Raw genomic sequence first — 26,632 nt, 5'->3', positions numbered from 1 at the left:
CATACACTTCTGTATATTAAGCATGTGCATTAATATATTATTATTACTTGGACTAATAACAAATAGTAGTCAGTCAGTGAGATAAAAAAGGACAGAGTTCAATAGTAATTCGCAGACAGCTTAGCAATTACCCAGACAGCTTGCAGTCAGAAAAGCTGCTCAAATCTAGGATTACGAACTACACCGATGGCAGCTCTGCTGGGTGGGGTTTCACAGGATGATGTTTGCACATAGCTGTGGGACTTGGTTCCAACACTCCTCCTGAGGAACTTCTCCTTTACAAGCCAGAATAAACAACCGTAAAAAACCCTCTGAAAGCCAAGAGGCTGGTTTCCAGAACCAGTCAAAATTATTTTTATGTATTTTCTCTGTATCAGAAAGATGCCTGTGCTTGCAAGGATCTTGGAGATTTTCATCCTTAATGACATAAATCCCAAATTCATTTCTGTGACAATAATCAGCATCAAACCATATGTGTGGCAACACAGATTTTGTGGTTTTGTTTTTAAAATCAGTGTGTTTCCTTGCTTTATGGGTGAAGGTGGCTTCTCCCCTGATTACCTTGGCTGGTTTTCACTGATTCCTGTAGTGTTTTCTGTACCCACCACCCTGCCCTGGCAGGGGAGCGCTGCCCTGTGCCAGCAGAAGGCCAAGGGAGCACTTAAGTCCCATCTAAGGCTCTAGACATACTCTCAAACTCTAGGAGCGGAGTCAGCAGAGCTGGCACATGCTCTGGGTGCAGGGGTCGCGGGGATGCAGCAGACCTGGGGCTTGGGGGGCTCATCCGCTGCTCCTGCTCCACAGCATCAACCCTGTGAGAGACTTCAGATACAAACCTTGGGTTTGAAGCACTCGCATGTCAAAGGAGTGCTGTTGCATTTTTAGGGCAGTACATGATTTTTTTATGGGGCACATTAAATTCTGCTCCTCCGGCGGGCAGTAAAGGCACCTCATCACTCGGCATCGGGGGGGGGAGCACCGGCTCGGGAGCAGGAGAGGCAGCTGTTCAGAGATTTCCATCTCAGCAGTCTCTTACGCCAGTAGGGTTGTGACTTGGGAATAGAACAAGGCTTTGGGGACTAAAGTTAATAAATAACTGGTGTATTCCCTTTCCTTTCTCTCTGTGCCTGGCTCCAATGCCATCTCAGCCTGAGCAATTATCAGTCCCTGGACTGATGGATTTGACATAAATTCATACATTCTTTAAGCACAAAGTCCTCACAACAAATTTTGCTTCTAAGAGACTATTGAATGGAGAAAAGGTCACTTGGCTGGTTGGGTGTCTGCATTCGGATGCTGGCAGTAAGTGCTGTGTTTGCAGAGCTGGATTTGATCCCCTTGGTTGGAGGGAGCCAGGTGCAGGGTCTGTGTTTTAGATCACATTTCTCCTGCCAGAGGGGACAAAAGGGTAGCTTGGAATTACCTCCATGAATTCACACTTACTTGCCCCCCTTTAAGCCTCTCTTTAGCTTCCATTGCAGTTTCTCTGTTCTCATCCCATTCCATAGGTATGCAAGATGGAGTTTAGCAATGATGCCATAGCAACTGTATCACAATACAGAAATTGTAGTGGTTTAAATCTTCAAACTTGCATAACAAAGTTAATGGAAGCCTATCAGAAATGTACATGCCACTATGTGTTTAGACGTGGTTTTAAATTTAGCTTTAAATTTGCGATCCCACAGACTGTTCTCAGGAATTCCAGCGCCGCCGCGCAGGGAGCGGGAGCACAGTTGTCCATGTGCTCTGCTCCAGAGCAGACACGGCTGGCAGGGGACAAAGCCTGCTGCGTCCCTGAGACCCGCTCCCCTGAGCTTTGGTGTGCGGCTGGAAATGACATCCCAGAACGTTTGTGTTTGTTTGGGTGCATCCGGAATGAATCCATCATCTTCCTCCTTAGCCGTGACGTAGCGCAGACTCAGCAGAGGAAGGAGGAAGGGCAGGAAGGGCTGCTCTGTGTCCCCGGGCTTGTCCCGCTCCACGAGGTCTGATTCACTCGGGGTGCCCCAGCCGGACGGGCGCCTTTCCGCAGCGTGGATCTGCTGTTTCCCGGCCCGTGTCTCCCCTTGGCCGCGGCTCTTGCTCGCGGTGAGGCAGCTCTGGGGTTTGTGAGCAGCGGGAGGGGTCGGGCGGTGGTGGCGGTGTGCCCGGGCGCCCCGAGCCGTGCCGCACGCCCGTTCCCGCTGCGCGCTCCCGAGGGCCGGCGGAGCCGCTGCCGGCGCTGCGGCCGCGCACTCCGCCTGACGCCGCAGACTCGATTAGTGCGGCACTGACATTTTCTTATCCTCGGAGACGGAAGCTGGAAGTTTTCTTGAAAGTGCAGCCTCCAGCGCCAGGCGGGTGAGGCGGGCCGGGGCACCTCTGCCCTCCGCACGGAGCCGCCGTGGGTGGGAGAGCCGGGCCGCGGCTGCACCGCTCCTCCCGTCAGTCTGTGCTAGCCGGGCACAGCAGCTCTCCCTGCCCTTCCCAGGAACTGCACCGCTGCCGTGCCAGGAGACGGGATGGCAGGGCCGCTGCGGGCTGGAGACCCCACCGGCTCCAGGGCAGGGTTTGGGATGCTGGCTGTCCGTGCGTGGAAGGAGCAGCCGCTCCTGGGGCTCTCCCTGCACGTGGGGTGACAGCCGGAGACAGGACAGCCGTGGGCATTCCCTGCTCCGGGAACTGCGTCCCTGTCCCCACAGCGCGGGGACAGGTGGTGCTGCTCTGGCACCGTCACAGGTCAGTTCCTGCTTGCCAGCAGAAAAAGAGGATGTCTGGTTATTCTTGGAGCAGGCAACATGTAGGTTTTGTAGGATAATGCTAAAGTACTTGCACTGTGTTAAAGAAATTAATACACTTGTATTGCTACTGGAATTGGAGCCTGATTAGGATTGTTCCAGTACTGTAGTTTTAGCTTTTAATTACTTACTACATTACACAGTATCTACCAGTGCTAATAGAGTACAGAACTGTCATAGCTTTTGTTTTAAAGTACAGGACTGTGTGGTGCTTAATTGTGGAGCAGTGTTGTTCAATTACATCTGAAAGTGTTTAATAAAGTATGGCACAGAAACGCAAATCGGAGTGGCATGTGTTAATTGGTGTCCGCGTCATTGACTCCATTTGGTTACGGCGATCGCTGCGAGATGAGGCCGAGTGGCAGGTTGCCCACATGGAGTCTTCAGCCCCAACTCTTATCCCTACCACTGGCACATGCCTGTGCTCTCCCACGTTTGCACAGATTTTCACACCGTGCACACACATGGTGTTGTTACAAAGCACATCCCTGCCCTGCTCCAGGGCTGCTGCTCCCTGTTCTTGGCTGGCAGAATTCTGTGGCCATGGCACAAGGAGCTCTGGACGTGACCCAGAGAGCTGATCCCTTTCTACAAGAACAGCTCAGGACCCCCCAAGCAAATCTGCTGGCCACCATTGCTTTTATCCTTTTGCCCCCCACCCCGAGGGGCTGGGGCACTGGGGGCTGGCCTGTGCCTGAGCTGGCTCCCCCAGAGTGGGCTCTGCTGCCCAGAGCCAATTCCCAGATGCAAACAAAGTGGTACAGTTATTTCCTGAGTAGTGGTATTTTTTATATCAATGTTCTACTTTTTACCCGATTTCACTGAGATATTCTCTGGAAGTATTTCTTCTAGAATAAACATTTCAGCACATCAGGTTTGTTCCATAAGGGTTGATTGTCAAATTACAGCCTTCCTTCCTGCGAGCGCTGCGCTTTGGTGTGGGATCAAATTGCATTAGGTATTTTTCCTCCAGTAGAAACACAGAATAATAGTGATATCTTTGTTGTATCACATTTCTGAATGAAAAATAATCACAAACAGATTTTCATGCGGTGTTGCTGCAGAGCAGGAATGCTTTTCCTGCCAGCCAGCCTCTCGAGGTGGTGCTGGGCTGGCCCAGGGGGTTTGGCTGGCGTCCCCTGCACAATTCAGTGTCCCTCGACATGTTCACCACACACACTTTCTACATTTTCTTGCCTGTGGTCCTCGAAGCCACCTAACATGCAGGTCATGTGCCCTTAATTTTCATTATGGATGGAGAGTAAAACGTGAAGGTTATTGCCTGGCAGTACAAATGCACTGGGTTTTTTTATTTAGAAGCTCTATTAGAAGTGTCAGGAGTCCCATAACAAAGCCAGGCAAATATCCGCAGAGACACCTTGTTGAGAAAGGCAACTTGGTTCTAAAAGGTTTGAATATGAATGTGGTTGTTTCTAATCAAGCAGTCTTTGAAAAGAATTCCCCACTAGTACTTACCTCTTTCTTTTTTTTAACCTTTTTCCTTGTAATCTGTCTGTTTCTCTCCTCAGGAAATGCTCCTCATGCCAGCGTGCAGTGGGCAGGAGGGAGGCACAGCCAGGAGGGGAGAGCGGGGCTGGGGGGAAGCCCCACATCTAAATATCTCCACATGCAGAAGTGTAGCTCAGGATTCAGGATGGATATGGCCAGAAAACTGCTGTCTTTTCAAAGTGGTTTTGGGGACCACATCAGCGGCACCTGCTGGGGCAACACAGCCATCTTGGACAAAACCGAATCCTTTGATTTAGGGCAGGAAAAGTGATATATTCTTGACTTTGTTTGTTCCTTGGACAAATGCATCTAGGCATGTGGGACGTGCAGGCTGGTGCTGATGTCTGCAGTGGGTGCTCCCTTACCCTAAGGAGGCACCCACCAAGGTTTCCCTGGCACCAGCACGGTGTCCCCATCTCCACGGGAACCCTGCCAAGTGGGAAATGTGCTCATGTTTGAGCCAAACAGCAGAGGAAGAATTAAGTCCTAAATACCTTTCCTTCCCAGAGTCAGTGTATTTATTCCAGCTTAGCAGTGACCATTGTGGCTGTGGGAGCAGGTGAGGACAGGGACAGCCCCGGGAACTGCCGTGTCCCTTTGGCCGTGTTGTGGCAGGCGAGCTCACGTCCCCGTGCCTCGCACGGCTCCACGTAGGTAACACAACCAGTGCCGTGATGGTGTGGGTGGGCTGGGGCCTCGGTGGGAGAGGGCAGGGGTTCCTCTGGAGAGGGGTGAAATGTCCCGACTGAACTGTCCCTGACCCTCCTGCTGCCCTCCTGTGGGGCACAGGGCTGTGGTGCTGTCCCCTGACCCTGCTCCCAGGGCACATCTTGGCTCCAATGCCTTCAGCACACTTACAAAATCTTCCTCCTTTTTCTTTTTTTTATAAATTGTCAGTGTTTTTTCCCTCTACGAACCTGTAGCATCTGGCAGCAGGAAAGTACAGTAGGACTCGCTGGCACTGTGGTGTAGAGCCTCGAAGAATTCCGTATTGTGACAACACATCAAAATAAATTGCTGTCAACAGACCAAAACACCAAGTGCTGTGATTCTGTCTGACGTGTGAAGACTCAGACAGGCTGTCTTGACAAGTTGTGGTGGAGCACCTGCAATTGGCAGAAGACAGTGATATAAATCTGATTTGCCTGATATGCAGCACCTAGCTATCGTTAATGTTGGTGACAATAACTCTGCATAACATTCCCCAGACATAGATCTGATTTTTTGTCTATTACTTGTGTTGTTTTTTGTCACTCTCTGATCCTGGCTCTGCTTCTTTTCCCTGCTCAGGGTCTACCTAGGAATTGCTTGGTATAATAAACCGTGTTAAAAAAGGTAATAACAAATTAAGGTTTAGTTCAGCCTCTTCTTGAGCAGGAAAAGGCAGCGCTTGGCCCTGCTGCTCAAGGCAAAGGATACACCATGAAATTTTATTTTACACTAATCATAAAAATAATCACGGTGGAAGTTGTATTAATTCCCTCACTCGCAGCCCAAACATTTAAAATAGCAGGTTCAACTCTAGGAGCTGCAGTAAATCTTTTCTGAAACGTCTGTGGTTTTAAACTCCTGGAAGAGGAGCGGGATCATTGAATAGGTGGTTAATTTTTACCTTTCATTATCAATAAATGGTAATTCTTTACAGTAGCAGGATATATCACAGCTGGTTTATGAACGTGTGAGACGTACCTTGGCTCTGGAGTTTAATTATTGGGAGTTAACGCCGTGTCTGTGCAGCAGCCCTCCCTCACGGGCACCAGTGGGACGGGTTTCATCTGGCACGGGCAGGTACAAGAACACACCAGCCCACGTGAACTGGAATTTCTCCTGGTCGCCGTCCTCTGTGCCTTTACAGTCTGGGATGTGAGACGTTTTTGCAGCCACCAATGCTCCTGTTGTGCTGGTGACTCTTGGCTTTGGGGCTGGAGCCATCCCCGGTGCCCTGGGCTGAGCCAGCGTGGGCTGGGCTGAGCGTGGCCAGTGCCCGGGCAGGTCCTGGCACGGCGCCGGTCAGGGCACGCGTCCCGCCTGGGCTGGGCTGGGCTGGTGACGGGCCCAGGGCGCAGGGGGAGCCACCAGGGCCGGAGGCAGGCATGAGGGGGTCACCGACTCAGGGCACTGTGGAGGGCTGCAGAGCTCCTGGTCTCAGGGCTTGTTTTTGCCAAACATTCGGGAACTCCTTTGGCAGCAAACTTGGGCAATGTCATCGTCCGGTCCGAGGGGCTGTAAGAGCAGAAAAGAGGTTTTTGAAATTACCATTCATTCTTGTCTGTATTGTTATTTTATCCCTTAAAGGCTGCTAATGAGAAATAGAGCCTCATTATGATTTTAAGGATGAGAGAGGAAGGCTTTTAATTAATGATATGTAAATGGTCTTGAATTGATTATGTTAGAATATCAAGAGAGATGGGTAGAAGCTGTGGTGTAATATATTTTAATTAAGAATTAATTAAAAATGATGGCAATTTCATAAAGCCTCACAGAAAATAGTGGAATTTACTTTCTGTCAGGAGTAAATTAGCCAGTGATTAAATAAAGGGCCTGCATTAATAGTGGAGTTATTTTTAAACTGTGCTATGAAGAATTGTGTAATTTTCCCTAAATAAGTAAAATAAAAATGTAATGTTTGCAAACAAGTTTTGGAAATGACAGAAGAATGCAAACTTAGTTTTCTCCCCTCCTCGTGGTATGATCCTTTGCAGAGTGGCTTGCAGGGGGGTTGATGGAGGGTATGACCTGTGGTTATAACCCCGGGGCTGCGGTGGGCATGGAGGGAGGGTCCTGTCTCAGGTGCCCCCAGAGCTGCTCCTGCCTCTGCCCAGCACCCCCAGCCCCCGAGGTGCCGGCTGTGGAGGCTCCTCCACCGCTCACACAGTCTCCCTGTATCTGCTGGGAGTGCTCTGGGCCGGAGCATGGAGATGCTTCTGTTGTTTCTGTGCTGTGGGACCATCCAGTGCCTCTCCTGGCTGGTGCCCAGGCGTGGGGGGGCATTCCCAGCTGGTGGGGAACTCTTGGCTGAGAGCAGAGCCTGCAGGTCACTGGAGGATGCCAGTGACCCCAGTGACCCCGTCCTCCACAGACCCCAGGTGCCACGGCTGTCCCTGTGGGGTGAGCAGGGAAGTGTCCCCTGACCTTCCATCTTCCAACACCTCTGGGAAACCTCAGCTGGGCTTTCCTGCCCCCAGCAGCACCCCTGGCCAGGGGCATCCACCCGCCTCTGCTCGTGCGGTGGCACGGTGGGGCTGGCACGGTGGGGCTGGCACGGTGGGGCTGGCACGGTGGGGACTCTGCTCTGCCGTGGGGGGACCCCTGTGCCTCAGCCCTCTGTGGGCAGCTGGTGGGGCAGCCGCTCTGCTGGAGCCTGGCCGAGGGAGGGTCAGCAGCGGGGGTTTGCCAGGCGCGTGCCCCATCTCCGGGACACGTCTCCTGGGGACGGGGAGCTGCACGCCGGGGGAACACACCAGGCTGCTTGTAAAAATCCTGCAGGGCTTTCTGTGGGTCTGGGAAGGCCCCGGGCTGGGGCGGTGCTCCCATGCTGGCGTGTTCCACGAGTTCCATGGCCTGGCACATGCTCTGCTGTAAATGGGCTTTATGCACTTGTTTAGGCTGCTGCTCACTAAAGAGCATTGCCATGGCAACTGCTCCGTCACATGCTGTACACTCATGCTGTCGCCGAGATAAAGAGCACATTTTAAAGCAGCATATTCTTAATGTCGATGTCCTAAAATGCAATTTTTGATGATTATTATTATTTTTCTGGGAGAGTATTTGTGATAAGCAACCATGTCTCCTCAGTGTCTCTTAACTCCTTTTACTACTACTATGCTGGCAGAGGACCGTGTGCCTGCGGTAATTTCTTTTTCATTTGTAGATTTCCATATAGAGATTGTGAAATATTTGTTAGTTCAGATCGCAGTGTGAGGCCTCGTGTCAGTGGGATGTGGGGAGTTTTGTTCAGCAGAGTGGGGCTCTGTGCCCGATGTGCCAACCTGCAGCCGTGCCTCTCCCAGCCTGCAGGAGAGCACACCCTGTGAGCTGGCACTGCCACACTGCCCGGAGAGGGACAGTGTCCCTCAGGAGAGCACACCCTGTGAGCTGGCACTGCCACACTGCCCAGAGAGGGACAGTGTCCCTCAGGAGAGCACACCCTGTGAGCTGGCACTGCCACACTGCCCAGAGAGGGACAGTGTCCCTCAGGAGAGCACACCCTGTGAGCTGGCACTGCCACACTGCCCGGAGAGGGACAGTGTCCCTCAGGAGAGCACACCCTGTGAGCTGGCACTGCCACACTGCCCAGAGAGGGACAGTGTCCCTCAGGAGAGCACACCCTGTGAGCTGGCACTGCCACACTGCCCGGAGAGGGACAGTGTCCCTCAGGAGAGCACACCCTGTGAGCTGGCACTGCCACACTGCCCAGAGGAGCATGTCCCGCAGCATGTGCCTGTGAAAATGTTTGTGAGAAGTTCTTCCCGCCGTGCTGCCCAGGCCGGAGGAGAGGAGAGCAGGGCCAGCAAGGCTGTGAGGTGTTGTTAAATGGAGTGAAACCCCTCGGGCGCGTTCCCTGTGCAGCGCCACGTCCTGGCCCCTCACTTGCTGTTCCTCGCATCACCTCAGCCCCTCTGCCCTGCGGCCAGGCTGTGCCACACCAAAGGTTCTGTGTGGGAAAAAGGACCCCCAGTGAAGCCTCCAAAGGTGTGCCCTGCTTGCATTTACATCCTGTCTTTGAAGCCCCGGTCTTTGCTCCTTCAGCATTTTGCCAAGAACGAGAGTCATATGGACATCTCTTGGAATCTGCAGCTCCATAGTCCAGTTGCACAGGGCAGGGGTGGAATGAGTGTGTTTCTAAGAAACTTTGTTTTTTCTCTAAGCAACTTTTACGTGACTGTAAGCAGGGTGTGTGTGGGAGCACGGTCCCTGCTCTCAGCTGGGGCAGGGCTCCAGCCGTGCTGGCAGGCAGGACTGGACACTCCTGCTCTCCGGTGGCACACGCATTGCTGGGAACAGTAATTCCATTCCCTGCAGTTAAGAACACAGCATCCCTGTGCACAAGGGCACCAGAATAAAAAGGGAAGAGACATTTTTGGTGCAGAGGGCTTCAGTCAGCTGGCTCATCAGCGCCAGAGAAGTGTTCCAGGGCTGGAAACTACCTTAGAATTAACTTCACTGGGTTTTAGATCAGTAGTCATCTCCTCTGGAAAATACATGCATATAATCCCCATTGTGTGTCTCATCATAATCCTCCTCCTCGTCTTCCGAAGGCAGTGAAAGGTACAGAACAGCAGCAGTGCTCCCAGAATAGTGGAAATTTTCTGTAGGATTTCATGGTTTGTCATATGTGTGGGCACCTGCCAGGCCCCCACGCTCCCCCGCTCCGCATGTGACGTCCTGACAGCGGGGCTTGGTCGCAAACCATCCCTTGTTCCCAGCTAAAAAGACTGGAAGAATTAACATTCCTCACAGTTATCCAACCATCTTAATTACTTGCCCCATATTCTGTCTCGATATTAGCTGCCCAAATCATGTTGGGATTTTCCAGACACAACTTCTGGCCAGTTTGTTAGCCAAGGGACTAAAAAGGAAGCATAAAATCAGAGTAAAAATTGCTGCAGTGCTCTAGGTAATATTCCAGCTGAGCCTGGAAGTGCTGGTAGCTTTGTGCCCAGTGCCAAAGGGACGAGGAGGGATGGGGAGGCAATGCCATGCCGGAAGCATTGGCACACGCTGTGCATGTGCACCTGTGCCCCAGGAGCCACAGCTCAGGTGGAGTTCCAGCCCATGTCCTGCCCCTGCCCTGCCCTGGGCACCCTCGGCTGCAGGCAGCAGGGCTGGGAACGGGCAGCACAGCCACAGTCCCCAGCCCTTGCCCCCAGCAGCCAGCCCTCGGGAGCAGCGCTGCCTGTGCAGCCAGGCTCTTCACACCAGGATGCTCCTGCACATTAACATGCCGGGCGTGAGATATCTGTATCATCTCGCCCCCATCCTGCCTTACTGACTGCAGGAAAAGGCCATTTTTTATCAGTTTCTGCTTTACTGAAGCAAAAGGTCCTTTGGTTCCCATCCACTGTCTCGAAATGCAAAGTGTGTCATTGAAGAATCAATGGTCACAGGTCAATCAAATGCCCCTGGGACTTTCTTTCCCAGCTAGGACATCTCCATCCTTCTGCCTGCAGGAACTGGAACAAAAGCCCAGCCTGGCTCTGGGTGGTTTATGTTGTACCACAAATGGCCAATAAAGGTTTGTCATAACAGGAGCTCTGTAAGCAGAAGGACACGGGCGATGGTTTACGGCTCTCGTGCTGTCTGGTGCCATTCATTAGCAGGTTCCATGCTAGTAATGAAATTTTACAGGTTGGTCATTTAAATGCAGGTTAGAATTAATTTTGATGATCCAACTCGAAAAGTATCAGATGCTGGTCAGTGTGCCTCTTTCCCCCCAGTCATACACTGAGTGACAGGAGGCCCAACAGCCTCGATTAGGCAATAGTTTACTCATCATAAGGTGATTAATCACGGGGGCTTTGACCCCAGCGTGGGGGCGATGGATGGAAGGGTTTGGGTGGGAAGGGAGCACGGCGGCGCTGCTACGGCGTCATCCCCGCCAGTGCTTCCATTTATCGTGCCCTGAACCCTTGGTGTGATAGAGGAGAGGCGCAGCACAGGTCTCCCTCTCCCTTTGTTCTGGGATGAGCACACGCTGCTCTCTCAGCGATGGTGATCAATCAGCGGCGCCTGGAATCACACGGGCGTGGAGGGAGCGAGCCGCAGGGCGATCCCCCGAGAGCGGCCATTGGAGCGCCGTGCTTCCAGCCAACGAGGAGGGAGACAGACAGGTTGTTTGAGAAAATTCCCTTTAGACCAAACACTGATGCTGAGCTGAGCTACAAACGCTTCTGCTGTACGGAGTGCAACTTTATCAGTGTTCTGGGTTAAGTGCTGCTCCTGGAATGTACCGTGCGCTCTGCCTGCGGGCTCCTCTGGCCGCGTCCTCCCACAGCCTGTCAGCGTCAACTGTGCAGCCAGCCTAATTCTTCTTGCACTAATTAATTACTGAATTTTCAATGCACATTTTTGTCTTTATTTTTATCTTTATGTGAAATGTCGCCTTGTTAGTGCCCCAGAAGGGGTGAGTGTGTTGGCAGGGAGGTGCAGAGGGACAGGACCCTGCAGAGCAGCGGTGGCCCTGCGTCCCAGGGCACGCTGTGCTCTGCTGCCTGCAGGATGCCCACTCTGGCACAGTGGACAAGGGTCACAGCTGGAGACGTGGGGTTTTCAGTGATTCAGTGTGTCTTTAATGAATTTTATAGTCGTGTGCAAGTGCCTTCTCTTTAGAATGACCTCGTTGGCAGTTTGCTCCAGTATCAGATGCAAATCCAGTACCAGCTCCTATCTTCCATGGAAAATGCAGTATTGTAGAGCCATTTCAACATTTACTTCAGGAATTAGGGGATATCTAATTAAATGTTTGGCATCTGCAGTATGCAAGTTTTGGTGTAGTGATATAAAAAATGTGAAATGTTAATATAAGGTTAATTTTGACCAATTCAACAGCTTGCTTTTAAGTTTCCCATTGACAGCCAAACTGCAGGGTTTAGTGCTAAGCTCCACATTGCAGCTTATCTTTCCTTAATTAAAATTAAAATGTGAGCAGCAACACAGAGATATTTTGCATCATCCTGGAAGAGGAGAAGCAGAAGCTCGAGTGATGGTTGTTTAATAAGATTATAATTGGAGAGTTAAAGCCTTGTGATCTATGTGCAGACTGGTTTGGTGCTGGTGCGGCTCCGTGGCAGGCGAGCCCCAGGTGCCTGGCCAAGCATCCCTCGCCGACATCTGGAACCAGTTGCAATACATCACTGTCAAAACTGCTTTCTATACGTATCTGCATTTACACATTAGTTACTCACGCAGCACTCATCAAAAAAGCTGAACAATCTTGACACGGTGTCCCTGGTGGAACGGCAAAGGTGAACCAAAGTTGGGAGGCAGTGTCTCGCGTCACTGTCTGCTGAGCTTTTACAACAGGAGGCCTGATTAAAACTGAAAGGAAAAATTTATCGTCAGCTTCTGTTTTGTATCATTTTTACCTACAAAAAGAGCATTTTGTTTCATACAAAGCAGTTGATAATGGGGCCAGAGATGCTCTTGACTTTCACCACTGCTTTCCCAGTGGTGCTTTGCCAGGCGGTCCTCACGCAGGGCTTTGGACAGGCTTTGGGTGTCTGATTATCCACAGAATTCCCTCTCTCTTGCCCAGTTCTTGCTCTGAATTACAGAACCCATCTACAGTTCATTTGGGTTTGTTGCACAGGGATTGATGGAACACAGACTGAGTAAGTCCAGGAAGGATGCTGGTATTACTGAAGGGTTTGTGCTCCATCACAGTGCTTGTGCCTGCCGACAGGCTGGGGGCTGCAGGAAAGAGCAGGAAAGAAAAGAACTGCAAACTTCCTTGGGAGTTCAGGGATTAGGAGTTAATTAGGAGTTATAAGTAAACATTTTGAGGAGCCAGAATGACAAGAATGGAGCTCCCTGGTGTCCTTCAGGATGGGAACTAATGGACTTTGGTGAAACAGGGGGTTTCACTTGGTGCAAGGTTCAAGGGGAGGCAGTGCAGGGGGGTGTGTTTATTTTCTCCGTCAAAAATGGCAAAAGTGCCCTTGCAATGAGAGCTCTGGCTGTGTGTGCCAGGGCAGCCTGGCAATGAGAGCTGCTGTTCCCTTTGCTGTGCCTCGTCTGAGGAGCTCAGGTGGCTCCTGCTCACCGGGTAGGTGAGGAATATATGGAGCATGGAGTTACTTAGTTTAGTTCTTTTCTCTGGGAAGACAGGAATATGAGGAGCACAACTCATTTTTCAGAGTTGCCTCAGCTGATGTTTCATGACTTGCTGTTTTCATTAGACATGTCCAGAACTCTGGAGATGGCGATGAAGTGTCTCTCTAACTCATGGTTACTCTAGTAACCAGACAAACAAGAAATATTGCAAAGGTTGAGAGCTGGAGGTGCTTTATCTTTAGTGATTTCACCTGTTTGCTTATTTGTAACATTTCTGAGTGGTGTTTTTGGCAATGTACTCTGCATGGAAAAGCCCAAGAGATTCTGTTCAGGATTCAGTCCTGTTTCAGCTGATAATGAGCAAAGCCAGAGTGCTGTGTGGAAAGGTGCACGTCATTGTCCCGGAGCCCTGGGTGCCAGTGAGGTGTGCACATGCAGGTGATGTTTGGTGGCCACCCACAGTCTCAGCATGTGCAGGTGATCCCAGCACTCAGAGTGGAACCAGGACAGACCCAGATCTGCTGTGCTGATCATCACTTCTGTTGGGGCTGATAATCTTTCCTCGGGATGCTGACAAAAATGGCATTATCTGGGTTTTACAGATGAGCAGAATGTGATGAAATCAAAGTTCATTTTAAAGGAAACAAAAAATAGCGGAAGTATGTGGATTGACTTCATTCAGCTGTCTGTCTCAGCTCTGTACTCTGGTACCACAAGCTTTGCTGAAAGCAAACAAAATCAGTGCCCAATGAGCCCAGACTGGAATTCCAAACAGTAGCAACTCCGAATCAATCTGATTTCCTCCAGGCTTTACCTTCAGTGCAAGACCTGACTTTGCAAAATCAGGACAAAATGTGAGTGATGCATGAAATGAAAATTTCCTGCCTGGTGTGTAGAATAAAAACAGCCTAAGGCGTGAGGCTGCTGCAGCATGTGGCTCACACACGGCTCACACGTGGCTCACACGCAGCCAGAGGAATGAGCCAGGCCCAGGCATCTGCCTGCAGAAACTATCCTGTTGTGGAAAAGTTCCCAGATAATTTTTTTCTCCTTTGGGACCTTTGGAGCAGCTCAGTGATTAGACTGATTTTATCATCTTATCTCCATGGAGGATGGCTGGGGAGGTGGCTTTGGGCTGGCAGAACAACGTTCAGAGACCCTGTTCTGCCACAGTGACAGTGCTGGGGTGTCTGTGTGGGGCTGGCAGAGAAACAGACAGTATCAGTCCTGGTGTGACACATGCTTCTGTGATCAGTGTCACCTCCCAACACCGTGGACGTGCAAACGCCCGTAGACACTGACCTTCTCCATCCTTCTGCCAAGGAGAAGTGAAAAGCTTTCAGGAACTTGCTTTCAGTTGAGAATCCTGGAAAAAAATGTATTTCTTGGCTAAAAATCCATGTGAACTCATTATTGCCACAAACAGGGTTAAAAAAATCACCCCGAAGCTTATGGCTCTCCTGATCAGCTGGGGGCCGATGGGCTCCAGCGCTGTCCCTGCTGGTGACGAGCAGCAGATGCTGAAGGAGCAGGTCACAGGTCAGGTGTGCAGGGAGGGCCCTTGTGATGAACTGCCTGGGGCTGGCGACTGTGAGCGGGGGGTCCCGAGCAGGAGGTCACCTCTGCGGGGTCACAGGGCACTGCACAGGCTCTGATGGGCCCCTCTGCTGCCCCAGGTCCCGGTGTGCACAGCCTCCCTTGGCCCCACCGCCTTCTGCCCCTTCCTGCGCGACAGACGGAGAGCAAGCCAGGAGGTGATCCAGATGTGGCAACCTCTGGCTCTGCTGGCGGTGCCAAGCCAGCCCTGCTGAGGAGGATGCTCAGACGGCTGCAGCACCTGGGACGCCCCATCCCCCTGGGGCTTGGAGAGCCCCCACGGGCGCCGGTGCCCCTTGAGCAGGACCCTCCTGCCCCATGCAGCCTCAGCCCTAAGTTTTATTATGAATTAAGAGTAAAACTCCTTCTCTGCCACAGAAAAAACTACCTCCATTTTTCAGAGAGCCTCTGTTTATATAGTTTATGGGAGAAGAGGGCTCTTAATATTTCAGTGTCATGACCATAAAATGAAAAGGTTACTGCTTGCTGCAAAGGCTTGCTTGGATCCAGCACCAATTAATTTTCAATCTGAAATATATGTCTCCTGGCCGTCTCACAACAGCCGGGAGCGGGAGGTTCCTCTTTAACACATTTGAGCCACAAACCCGGTTAAAGGATTAGCCAGCTTTTTCCATGCTGTTTTGTTCGCCCCCATTGGGGATTCCCATTATCCTTGATAGACTGTTAGCCCTGACAGTGGGATATGACAGTGTGAGTTTTCCTCCTCCTTGCCGTGGTGGCCACAAAAGGCTGCTCGGACCTCGGCTTTCATTTCCGTGACGGGTAGAGCGGCAGCATATGCTAAAGGCAGCATTACTGTGCTGAGTTGCTCCTGCAGAATCATCTGCAATGGTTTAATTTCTCTGCGCGCGGCAGCCCCGGAGCTGGGCAGAGCTGCCAGCCTGCCCTCCCCTGCTCCGGGTAACGTCCGGGGGCACAGCAAGGATTGGAGCTGTACCAGAGCATTGCAAACACACGCTGACTTTGTGGAGGGTGGATGAGCTTCTCTTTATCTTTATTTATTAATAAAAGACGGAATGCCTTGGGAAACAAAAGGTTTTAATGGCTGGTGCTTGGTATCCTTGACAACAATCCCCAAAGAATATTACATTAGGGCACCAGAGAACTTTTAAAAATAAGTAATGGAATTCCGTCTCTGTTATGCTTTTAGTAGTCATTTCGGCCATGGTGCAGCGAGGTCATAAGCTGAGCTCAGTGAAGGGAGCCAGAACACGAAATGATGCTGAGAGAACGTCTGGGAGATGAGAGGTACAGAATTACAAGCGAAAGTGCAGGCCTGCTGAGGCAATTACAGCTTAATGGGGTCATTTGGAAGGCAATTGCCAGGGGTTAATGTAGTATGGAGAGATGAGGTGAGATTGAAGTGAAATTTGGGGCTGGAAATGTGTTAAGATGAAAGATCAGAGTGCAGCAGATTCTGCAGTGCAGACGGTTTATATCATGCAAAAAATTTGAGAAAAATGTAAAAGTAGTAGCCAGATGTTTCAAAATAAATAAATAAAACCTTAAGTAAATGCTTTAAAAAAGTGAAATAGCTGCATCAAAACACCCTGTGCTGGGAGGGGTGGCAGTGAGCACGGGAGGGTTTGATATCACAGAAAAGGGCTGGTTTGGAGCAAAAGTTGTGTTGTGTTTGCACATATGCCCAGACAATGTGGTTCCTTATTGACACGACAGAGTGCCTGATGAAACGCTGACTGCTCGCTCAGCTGTTGTGCCTTGTTTTGAAAAATCCATTGTTTTCAAACAAAACGCGAGCAACAGTCCTCTGTACACATATTTTGATATATTTGCAACGGATTCATCACATTATCTTTTCAGGCATTAAAATAATACTCATAAGATGTCAAAATATTGCAGGAATGTAAGCTAGCATTCTTTGAGAGCGGGTATTTGGGTTCTGAGAAGTATGCTTAAATATTACAGGTGTTTAAATTAAAAATGTCAAGCCATGAAGGCATAATGGAAGTAATCATTTTTACACAGTTTTAAGCCCGGTGTTGGAGAAAGCTCCGCATTCCAGACTATTGTGAGGGAGCGAGTTCATAAGCATTCAGAGGACAAAAGAGATCATTATGCTTTGTTACCTCAGCCAGTTCATTACCTTAATTGCTGAGCGTAATCCAGTCTTGGAAGAAAACTCTGGGGCTTTAAGGAGATCAGCCCTGGCACCCTGTGACACAGAAAATGGGAGCCCTTTCCTGCTCCACGGCCACTCCAGGCACGCTAAACCTTGATCAAAGGCTGAACTTCTCCGAGGGTCGGCCATGTGAAAATCCCCCGGAGCGGTGCCGGGCGCTGAACCGTGATGGAGCCGCGGGCTCGGCCGCGCTCCCGCGGCACCGGCACCGGCACCGGCACCGGCACCGGCACCGGCACCGGCACCGGCACCGGCACCGGCACTGGCACTGGCACCGGCACCGGCACCGGCACCGGCACAGACGCGCATCGCTGAGCGCCGCTGGGCTCGGCCGGGCTGGGCTGGGCTGGGCTCGGCACGGCCCGGTTCGGTACTGCACGGCACGGCGGGGTCTGAACGGACCCGCTCCCCGGGCAGGGTGGCACCGCGGCTGTGTGCCCTCTCCGGGCAGGGTGGCACCGCGGCTGTGTGCCCTCTCCGGGCAGGGATGGCACCGCGGCTGTGTGCCCTCCCCGGGCAGGGTGGCACCGCGGCTGTGTGCCCTCTCCGGGCAGGGATGGCACCGCGGCTGTGTGCCCTCTCCGGGCAGGGATGGCCCCGCGGCTGTGTGCCCTCTCCGGACAGGGATGGCACCGCGGCTGTGTGCCCTCCCCGGGCAGGGTGGCACCGCGGCTGTGTGCCCTCTCCGGGCAGGGTGGCACCGCGGCTGTGTGCCCTCTCCGGACAGGGTGGCACCGCCACTCCCGAATCCTGCCGGGCCCCACGCGAGGAGCGGCCCCGGGCCAGCGCTGGGCTCCCGAGTGATGCCGAGGCGTTGCTGGGGAAGATCAGATTTATTGTAAATACATTAGAGCAGGGTTTTTTCCCGTGTTTCTCTGTGTGTGTGTGCTTCGTATCTGGTTATCCGAGCTGATGATACGGGCATTCCCCCCCGTACAGTTGCATATATTAAGGCTTTTAAGAAATATAGTAAAACAAAAAATATGACCTTTAAAAGCATGGTTGAGTTGCATTCATTTTATAACCATCAAAGCAACTCTTTACTGTTGTAAGGTAGAAAAATCAATGATGCAATCTTTTTCCTTTTGCCTCGTGCAATCCGTAATTGAAATGGAAAATCAAATGAACGGCTAACAGATAATTGTTTTATCAATATTCCCTGCCTGCCCTACAAGGGTCAGCCTAGAATGATCATGAGCCACGGATATGATGAGGACAAAATGTGAAATTGAACAGCAAGGAGGCAATAAATCAACCTTGACAAGAAAGAGTGACCAGCATGTAGCTCTTGTAGGCAGCTTTTGGGACACTTTTTGTCTCAGGTGTCTGCACTGATTTAAAAATGTGAGAATATAATATTTGAAGCTCTACCAGTGGGTAAACAACTGCAGACTATTTCTAGGTTAAGGCATCATCAAAGCAAACACGCTGCAGCTAAAAAATGAGTATATTGGGGCATAGCGGGAAAAATCCCACAGTAAAACAGGGGAATAGTGGAATATTCCAGGGCTTTGGCAAGAACTTCTCCCTCTTCCTGTCTGGTCTAAAAAACTAAAAAAGATGGTAAATCTATTAAAATGCATTTTTCAGGCTGCTCTTTTGCTGCTCCACTGGGCATGAAAAATGCTTTCCATTGTATTTCTGGTATTTTGGGGGCTCCTTGATCCTGTTGCTGGAGCAGCCTGTCTCCTGCCTGGAGGCCCTTCTGATAAGGGACATTTTGGCATAATGGCCCCAGCTCGTGGGCAGTGGAGGTGTCAGGGGGATGAGGACAGGTAACGCTCCAGCTCACAGCCCCCTTTGCTCATCATTTGATCCTTCCTCTGTAGACTAGACCAGTTTTTGCTACAATTTTGAAAAACACTGGTATAAAAGAATTAGGTCTGTGTGCGTTTCCCCATCATGACACTGAAAGGCAGCTCTGATCAAACACCACCACCAAGGGTTTGAGCCCCGGCTGGGCCACCTCCGAACCCTGGGGCAGATCCTCACCTGGTGCCAGTTGGGAAGCCACAGTCATTTACCCCAGCTGCCAACCCTCTCGGTTTCCATAGGTTTTGTTGTTAAACCAGGCAGGTGTTTCTCTCCTGGACTACTGCCCACGCTGGTGTTGTGGCGGTGGGAAATGCTGTGAGTACAGACTCACAAAAGGTGGCAGGGCTCAGGGTACAAGCCTGGACAGGCTGAGTCCCCCTGGAGCCGGGGACCTGGGCTGAAGAGGGGTGACATTGTCAGCAGCCTCCGGAGCTCTCTTCCCACTGGGTCCTGTTCTTGCTTCAGCTGCAGGAGAGAGCTGTTGGGGTGCCTTAGAGCAGCAGCCAGTCTGACCACTGCTCCCTTCTCTGGGCACCATGTATGAGAATCCACCCGTCCCATCCCATCCCATCCCATCCCATCCCATCCCATCCCATCCCATCCCATCCCATCCCATCCCATCCCATCCCTCCATCAGCAGAGGTTTAACAGAGGCTGGTTTGGGTACAGGCTGCACCTGAAGGATGCCAGGCTGGGAAACCATCCTGAAAGCTTTATTTTTAACCTTGGCTCTCCTGTCCCGTGGTGTCCCTGGGGAGGAGGGGGTCTGGTGCGCTGCGTCTTGGAAACGGCAATATCAGGAACCCAGCAAAATAGGTTGCCAGCATGGAGAATATTTTTTATTTTAAGCACAGTATTTTAAACACACCATGTCCTCCTTCCCCAGGGGCAAGGCTGAGAGACTTTAAAACTGTTTTTTACAATTGGTTTTTCAAATTCATCTCTCATCAGGCCTTTTCCCACACGCAGTCAGGTGTGGTGCTGGCAGTGCCGCAGCCCCTGCCCTGGGGGGTTTGATGGGTCCCGGGGAGCCTCGCAGGGGCTGCCTCCTGCCCACAAAGGGGGGCATCTCCAAAAAACTCCTGGGCCAGGGGGCACAGCCCCTGGCCCTGCACTGGGGTGTGTGCCATGGCACCCCGAGGGGCACGGGCAGGATGAGAACAGCCCTGCCCGCCCCCTCCGGCCACCTCGGGGGACACCGGAGTCCCCTCCCGCTTGCATCTCTGATGTAATGAAGTGTCAGCTGCTGCCATCACCGTCCTCTGCGTCCTTGAAACCCACACGGCTTAACCCAGAGTCTCTCCAATTTATCAGCGGGTAAAAAGAGAGGGAAGGCTGCGAAGGACAGTCCCTGCTCCCCACGCGTGGGACTGTGACCTCTGCAGTGGGGCAGGGCAGGGGACACGTCCCTCGTCCTGCTTGGCAAGAGCCTCTCTGTCCTCTCTGGACGTGGCTCCTGAAGGCGGGAGATGAAACCAGCCGGGTGAGGGGGGGCTGTGGACACACACAAAAGAGCTCAGATCCTTGCAGGCAGTAACTGCTTCCGTAGCAGTATCTGCCGAGCCCACAGCGTCTGCAGGCCTCTAATGAGCACGGCATAAATCCAGGTGTGCGGGGAGGCGAGCGTGAGCTGCTGCGCTGCAACACGCAGCCTGCAAGTGCCCTAAATACATATTTACACCATGGAGCTACTGGCTCTGAAGAGGCTGTTCAAGCTGCCAGGCTGCTAATCCACATTTAATGCCGCTGGTCTGTCAGGTGAAAACGCTGTGTAAAATGATCCCCACTCCAGAATCTGCTGCTTGGGGGCTGGGCACACTCTGGGGCCAAGCGCGTGAGCCTTGGCACATCTCTGCCCTGGCTGGAAACACAGGGAAGCCCAGCCTGGCCATGAGCGTCTTCATTCCCCAAAAGGCACCCCTGGGGTCTGGGTGTGGGCCAGCATGACCCAGGGGTTGGCTTGGAGAGGAATGGGTCTGGGGCTGAGTGCGGAGGTCCCGTGCCAGCATTCTGCTTCCTCTCCTTCCCATGGCCGTGTGGTGCCCGTCCCCTCACAGCAGCGCCGGCTCTTGGGTTGAAGCTGTGGTGGTGTGTTAGCAGTCCCCTGGGTTTGGGCTGGACAGGGACCTGCCTCGATGTGGTTTGGGTTTGGAGGGAATAGGATGGTGGAACATTTGTTTTTACTGACGTTGATATAATAATTTAGTTTCCTTCACGAATTAGATTTGGGGAATTTGAAACTTAGCTCTGGTAGCGCTTCTTTCCCAATTTATTGCATATGCTTAAATAAACATGTTGAATTAACTTTATAAGGCTTGTAAAAACTACAGATAAAACCGCTCTAGAAAATCAACATTCTAAATCATGCTAAGTCTCTTCCCATTCTGCTCATCCTCTAGCAGGGCATTGACAAAAATATGAAATTGATTTGGTTGAAGGGTGTTAAAGAGCCGACAGCCAAATGTCACAAACAATGAATGGCTGCAGTGTTGAGAAAATCAATAGGGAGGTTAAAGCTGGGCTTGTGAAAGACTTGGCAGACTGCTCTGTTCCAGGAAGATATCTGTCTTCTGGCCTTGGTTGCATGATCAAAAGGAAAACTTGATAGGTTTAATGAAGGGAGATACTGTAAAACTGACAACAGAAATATAGACACTGTGGTAAACTGCAGTGCACATCAGCGAGTGGGGCTATTAGATACATTTTTCAGTCTGAAAAAATATTTATAGGTAAAGATGTCAAAAAAATATTAGTGCATTCCTCCATTTTTCCCCTCTTGTTCCCAATCACAGCCGTGTTTGCGTGGTGCAAACAAAGCTTTGGCTCTGGGTTTAATTGTACAACATGATGGCAAACGTATAGGGCAAAATAATTAGCATGATAATTAGCAAATCGTAATGTTTTCAAATAATCGCGTGATGAGATTGCAGAACCAAAGTGAGATTGGAATCTCTATTTGGAGATGGTATTTCAGCAAATGCTAAAAGAAAGTGAAAACAAACCCCTGCTCTATCAATTAAAGGTGAGACCATGTGACACCAACTCTCCATCGTCCACCTGATGCCTTTCACACAGTCTCACTCTGCTCTTGATAAATACACAGCTGGCCTTAAAATCAGTTTTGTGAATATTAGATCTGCAAATATAAATGAGGATGCCAGCCATTAAAAAAGGTTAATAATGTTAGATTCATTTTGGTTCTGAAATCAGCTTGTAAACAAAATTTGCCCTGCTTTACACCTGACCTATTAGCAGTATTCTTATGTAACGTATCACATCATTAGAGAAAAAAATTGCGTCAGGGCTGAGTTATTCCTTCCCACGTGTTTGTTTTCCAAACACTGCATCGCACTTGAGCCTGAGCTGTGTGGCAGTATCTGAAATAACGTGGCCCCTTTGCAGCGTGTATTTCCCAGCCCTGTGTTAGGCCTGAATGTTCCCTTCCCCAGCCCGGCTGGGCTCAGTGTCGCCTCTCAGTTCTGGTTATCCTGCCTCTCCTGTCTATCTAAGCTCCCTCTGTTTTTTCTTCTTTTTTTTTTTCCTAGAAAAATGAACTCATTAGTTTAAAACTCCCAAATGCCACATTCGGCTCAAACAGCGAAGATGATAACCTGTAAAAAAAGAGGAGAAAAGAGAGAAGGAGGCTGGCAGGTTTTCTGCAAGTGGACGCTGTAATAAAAATGCCCCCTACTTTGTCGGGATGGGGTTTGGAGGGCTGCTGCCATATGTTACTTTCCTTTTTAGCTGGGATTATGCCATCATTATTGCTGATAAAAGCTGTTTACTGCCTTGGCAGAGGAGTGATGCTTGGCGCAGTTTGGGAGCCGCCATTCAGTTTACAGAGAAGTGCATTTAGTGCCAGATGCTGGGATCCAGGGGCTTTGTTATCTTTTCCCATTATTGGGATCATCCATTGTGTGGGTTTTTTTCTCCTTTTAACTTAGCTCTGGCTTTGTTGTTTGTGTTTTGGATTCACTTGCTCTCAGGCAGGTTGACATGGCAGGTTTTAGCTCACCAGGCAGCGCTGGGCGCAGCCGGTGGCTCGCAGGGACCACGTCTCCTCCTGGCACTGCTGCAGGAGGTGATGGGTTTTGGTGCCCCAGCACCTGGTGGTGGGTTCCCCGTCCTGCAAAAGGTGATGGTGGCTGTGGGGGAACCCAGGTGAGGAGCATCTGTGCCTGGGAGCCAGCACGAGCGTTCCTAGAAACCTCAGTGCCCAGGGTCTGGCACAACCATGGGGCTGCAGTGAAGCAAGAAATGCAGAAAATGTCTAACTGAACGAGAACATCATATTTCAGTGTGAAGGTGGCATTGATTCATATGTAAATTCTCTAAGTGAGGTCTAACAGAGCTGTTGGCCAGGCAGCAGTGCTATTGGTGCCAGACTTGCCCTTAAAAACTGTTGTGGTGTCCATAGAGAAGGGACCATATGTGGACCGGATTGTACTAAAAGCCAAGGGAGAAGAGGAGGCCAGCAGTGCCAGCGTGGTGACCATGCCACCGGGTACCTGCTCTGTGGGGGAGGCTGGGGCACCTCAGGGTGCTGCTCCCATGGCCACAGGAGCTGCCCTGGCAGCAGCCTGGTGCCATGGGACACCGCACACACCGGATCTGTGTCCCCAGGACCCACGCCTGAGGCCAGCCCCCCGTGGCAGCACCAGCACCTTGGGTGAGGAGCTGCCAGCCGGGGCTCTTCCTTGAGCTTTTGTGGTGAGCAGGAGCAGTGGTGGCCAGCATGGAGCGGTGGGGCTGTGATCCAGATCTGGCACACCGTCTGGCCCCAGTGAGTGCCTCCACACTGCTGCCCTGCGCGGTCTCCTCCCGGCCACGGCCCCAGGCTTCCACCAGGCATCTTCTGGCTTCCAGCTGGGAATGGGGCTGGATGTGTCTGTAGATCTCAGCCCTGCTGCAGACGCCGCCTCGCTGTTCCCAGAAGGAGCTGCCGGGCCCACAGCCCTTGTGCTGTGTTTGGGGCTCCTCAGGCATGCTGGGTGTGTGTCCCAGGGCTCCGGGGACCCCCGTGCCACTGCCCTTGGCCCCGGTCCCGTGCGGGGCGAGCCAGCAGAGCCGCGGTGCAGGGCTCCTGGGGAGCTCCCCTTCACCGCCTCTGCTCCCATGTTCTTTGGGGAAGAGGCTGTGTGACCTTATTTCTCCTGCTAAGAGAGATGCATCTGGAACCAAATGAGGGCAGTAAAGTATTATAGAAGGCTTTACAAATGAAAGTTTTGTTTCTGCTGGTGCAATACCTTGTTTCCCCCTCTTGTATCCTGGGAAATCAGGCTGATCAATAGTTCCCATTTCAGCACAACTGCAGCCAGCATTACAACTGTATAAAATTTACAACATTGTCTGCTGTAAATTTTAATTGGAAAAGCCTCGTAGCTTCACCCTCAAACTTTACACCTTTAAATGTATTTGATTTTAAAAAATCAAACAAATTTACAGTGTATAACATCACGTCACGCGCTGTGTATTGACAGTGCAATAGAAGTAGCACAAACCCACCTTCCTGCTGGAAGAGAAAATGGCTGTAAAATACCTGGAAAAGCTCAGGAGTGTGATGAGGATCTGTCTGGGAGCCAACAAGCCCATGGTGCCAGGCAGGTGCCGACAGGAGGGATCCCGAGCCCGGTCCTCGTGTGGTGCTGCAGCCTCGCCGCCGCGCCGAGGAGCCGCCGCAGAACACATCGCTTTCAGCACAGCTTTATTTCTGTCACAGGTCAGGCTTAAAATGCTGTGTGATACAGTTATTGACTCTAATCTGGGCATAAACACAAGTCCTCAAGCACCAGCCCAATTAATAATTTGCATAATTAACACGCATATTAAATAGGGACTGGCCCTGCATCTGTATTCGCAGTGATCGGGGTAATGAGGGCTAGCGGAGCGGCGCCTCGGGCTGGCGGGAGCAGACGTGTGGCAGTAGTAATTTTTGCTTGGATTGACAACTGCTAGACAAGCAGTCCCAGCATAAAACTAAACCCCGTTTGGCAGAATTAATCGTTGACAAACTGCTCTTAAAGCTGTAACATTGTTTCTGTCAGTTGTTCGGTTTGATGTCACTGTTAGACATAATAAATCAATAGTGTCAGAATTTGGTAATGTTTATAGCTAGCAAGGTTTATTATTTCATATGACTGTCATGTACAAATCGTGGTATCATGGCTGCCTCTAAATTATCAAAGGCACAATATTGCTGAAATAGATTTTGTAAATTCCTTCTCCGATTGATCCTGTTGATTGTCAGCTGCGATGGGGCCCACTCGCGTTTTGGGAGGGGTGAGTTTTTTCTCTGGACATTTTTTAAAGACAAGGTTGAGCCATTGTACACAGCAGGATTTATTGTTGCTGTCTCCAGCCCGGGCAGCAGCTCTCTGCTTTATGGACCCCACTTCTGCTCCAGTCACAGTTTCCAGGCTGTCAGTGAAGCCGGTGCAGGGTGGGCACAGCTGGAATGTCCTGATCCGAACAGGCTTGAAATCCCACCCCCATGAGAGGGGGCAGCCCTAGGACTCCTGCTCTCACCTGGGGACGTGCAGGCGTGTGTGCACGGGGGTGTCTGTGACCTGGTGGTGTGAGAGCACCGTGTGGTGCTGGAGATCCTCCCCCGTGGGTCACCCCATGCTGGGGTCCCTCTGCTCTGTCACGCCACGTGCCATGCACCACGCACTGCCCACAGCCCCACGCGATGCCAGGGGGACTCTGTGCTCGCCCTTCCCCTGCTCTCCTGGCACCGTCCCACCCCAAACACCGTGGTTTGACCCATCACGCCTCTCTGATTGTTGCACATGCCCTGGGACTCCCTCCTGCACCCAAAGGGACAGGACAGTCCCTGGGCTGGGCTAAAACTGTCCCCTTACCAAGGCAGTGCATATAAATTACAACAATAAATTACTGCAGCCCCAGGGTAAAAGAAGCATCAAGTTATGACTTTTACATGAGTATTTAGTCAGCCATTCAATAAAAAATAGGTCTTCCAGTTGCACAGTACCATTTATCAGCTCCATATTTATTATTTATCATAGCTACACATGATGCAAATGCGAATTACCTCGCTGCTCCTCCGAGGAACACTTGCTTTTATAGAAATGTAAACATATATAACACAGTTTGTGGAGTCAGAGACCCGGCTTTGAAAGGAAAGAGAAATTAGGGATGCAGATTTTATTTTTGCTTTCATTTCTATGTGATAAATTATCCTTCTAAAGGTCATTTCCAGGAGTAACTTCCCCTAACTTTGCTGCTCTGTGGGCAGCTCTGGAAATGGATGTGTGGGAACACTGGGTGCCCAGACAGAGGGAGATGCCGTGGGGTCACAGCTCTCCTGTCTGTGGACAAGATTCTTTTGTAGGTGTTTGCCTGGCTCCTGGCGAGGGCTGATCCTGGTGCCACTGCAGGGCTGATGATATCTGTGCCCAGAGATCCACAGGGCTCTCGATATCCGTGCCTGGAGCGCTGCTGGGCTGGCCAAGGTTGGCCAAGGTTGGGGACCCAGTGGCTGGAGGGTGGGTGAGAGGGCTTTGTCCACTCTGGGTGTTCCCACCCCTAGGATCAATCCTGTCACCCCGTGGCAATCATTCATAGGCAGGAAACACCTGCAGTCATTAAAATTCCTCCCACATTTATTCCAGCTCTGGTAGTCTATAAAGTGATTTCAATTCTGAAAGAGGGATTTGAAGATTTCTTCCCTGCTCCATGTTTCTAGAGTTTCTGGGGTCCTAAGGGGAATTTCAGGCGTGGAAGTATTTCACTTACATGAATTGCCTTTCAGTTTCAAAATTCTTTTTACATCTGGGAACCCCTTCCTCCTGGTGCAGGGCTGAGGGGCAGGCCAGGATGCTGTGCTGGGTGTGACACAGCGCTGGGACATGGGGTGACAGGGCTGGGACACGGGGGTGACAGGCTTGGGACACCAGCCTGGCACAGTGCCTGGAGCAGGGGCACAAATGGGTGCAGCACTTCTGTGACCTTGCATGGGCACCAGGACTGGGCCTCCACTTGT

General features: G+C 51.3%; 1 protein-coding gene across 6 annotated transcripts in view; it reads left to right on the top strand.

Moving 5' to 3' along the window:
• The window catches only part of PBX3 (PBX homeobox 3), a 103,849-nt gene that overhangs the window by 27,165 nt on the left and 50,052 nt on the right, over nucleotides 1–26,632 (top strand). The window lies entirely within an intron of this gene.

This window comes from Hirundo rustica, chromosome 20 (genome assembly GCF_015227805.2).
Source record: "Hirundo rustica isolate bHirRus1 chromosome 20, bHirRus1.pri.v3, whole genome shotgun sequence".
NCBI classification, from domain to species: domain Eukaryota; kingdom Metazoa; phylum Chordata; class Aves; order Passeriformes; family Hirundinidae; genus Hirundo; species Hirundo rustica.
Note: the sequence above shows the minus strand (reverse complement) of the source record. Positions and strands in the feature narration are given on the sequence as shown.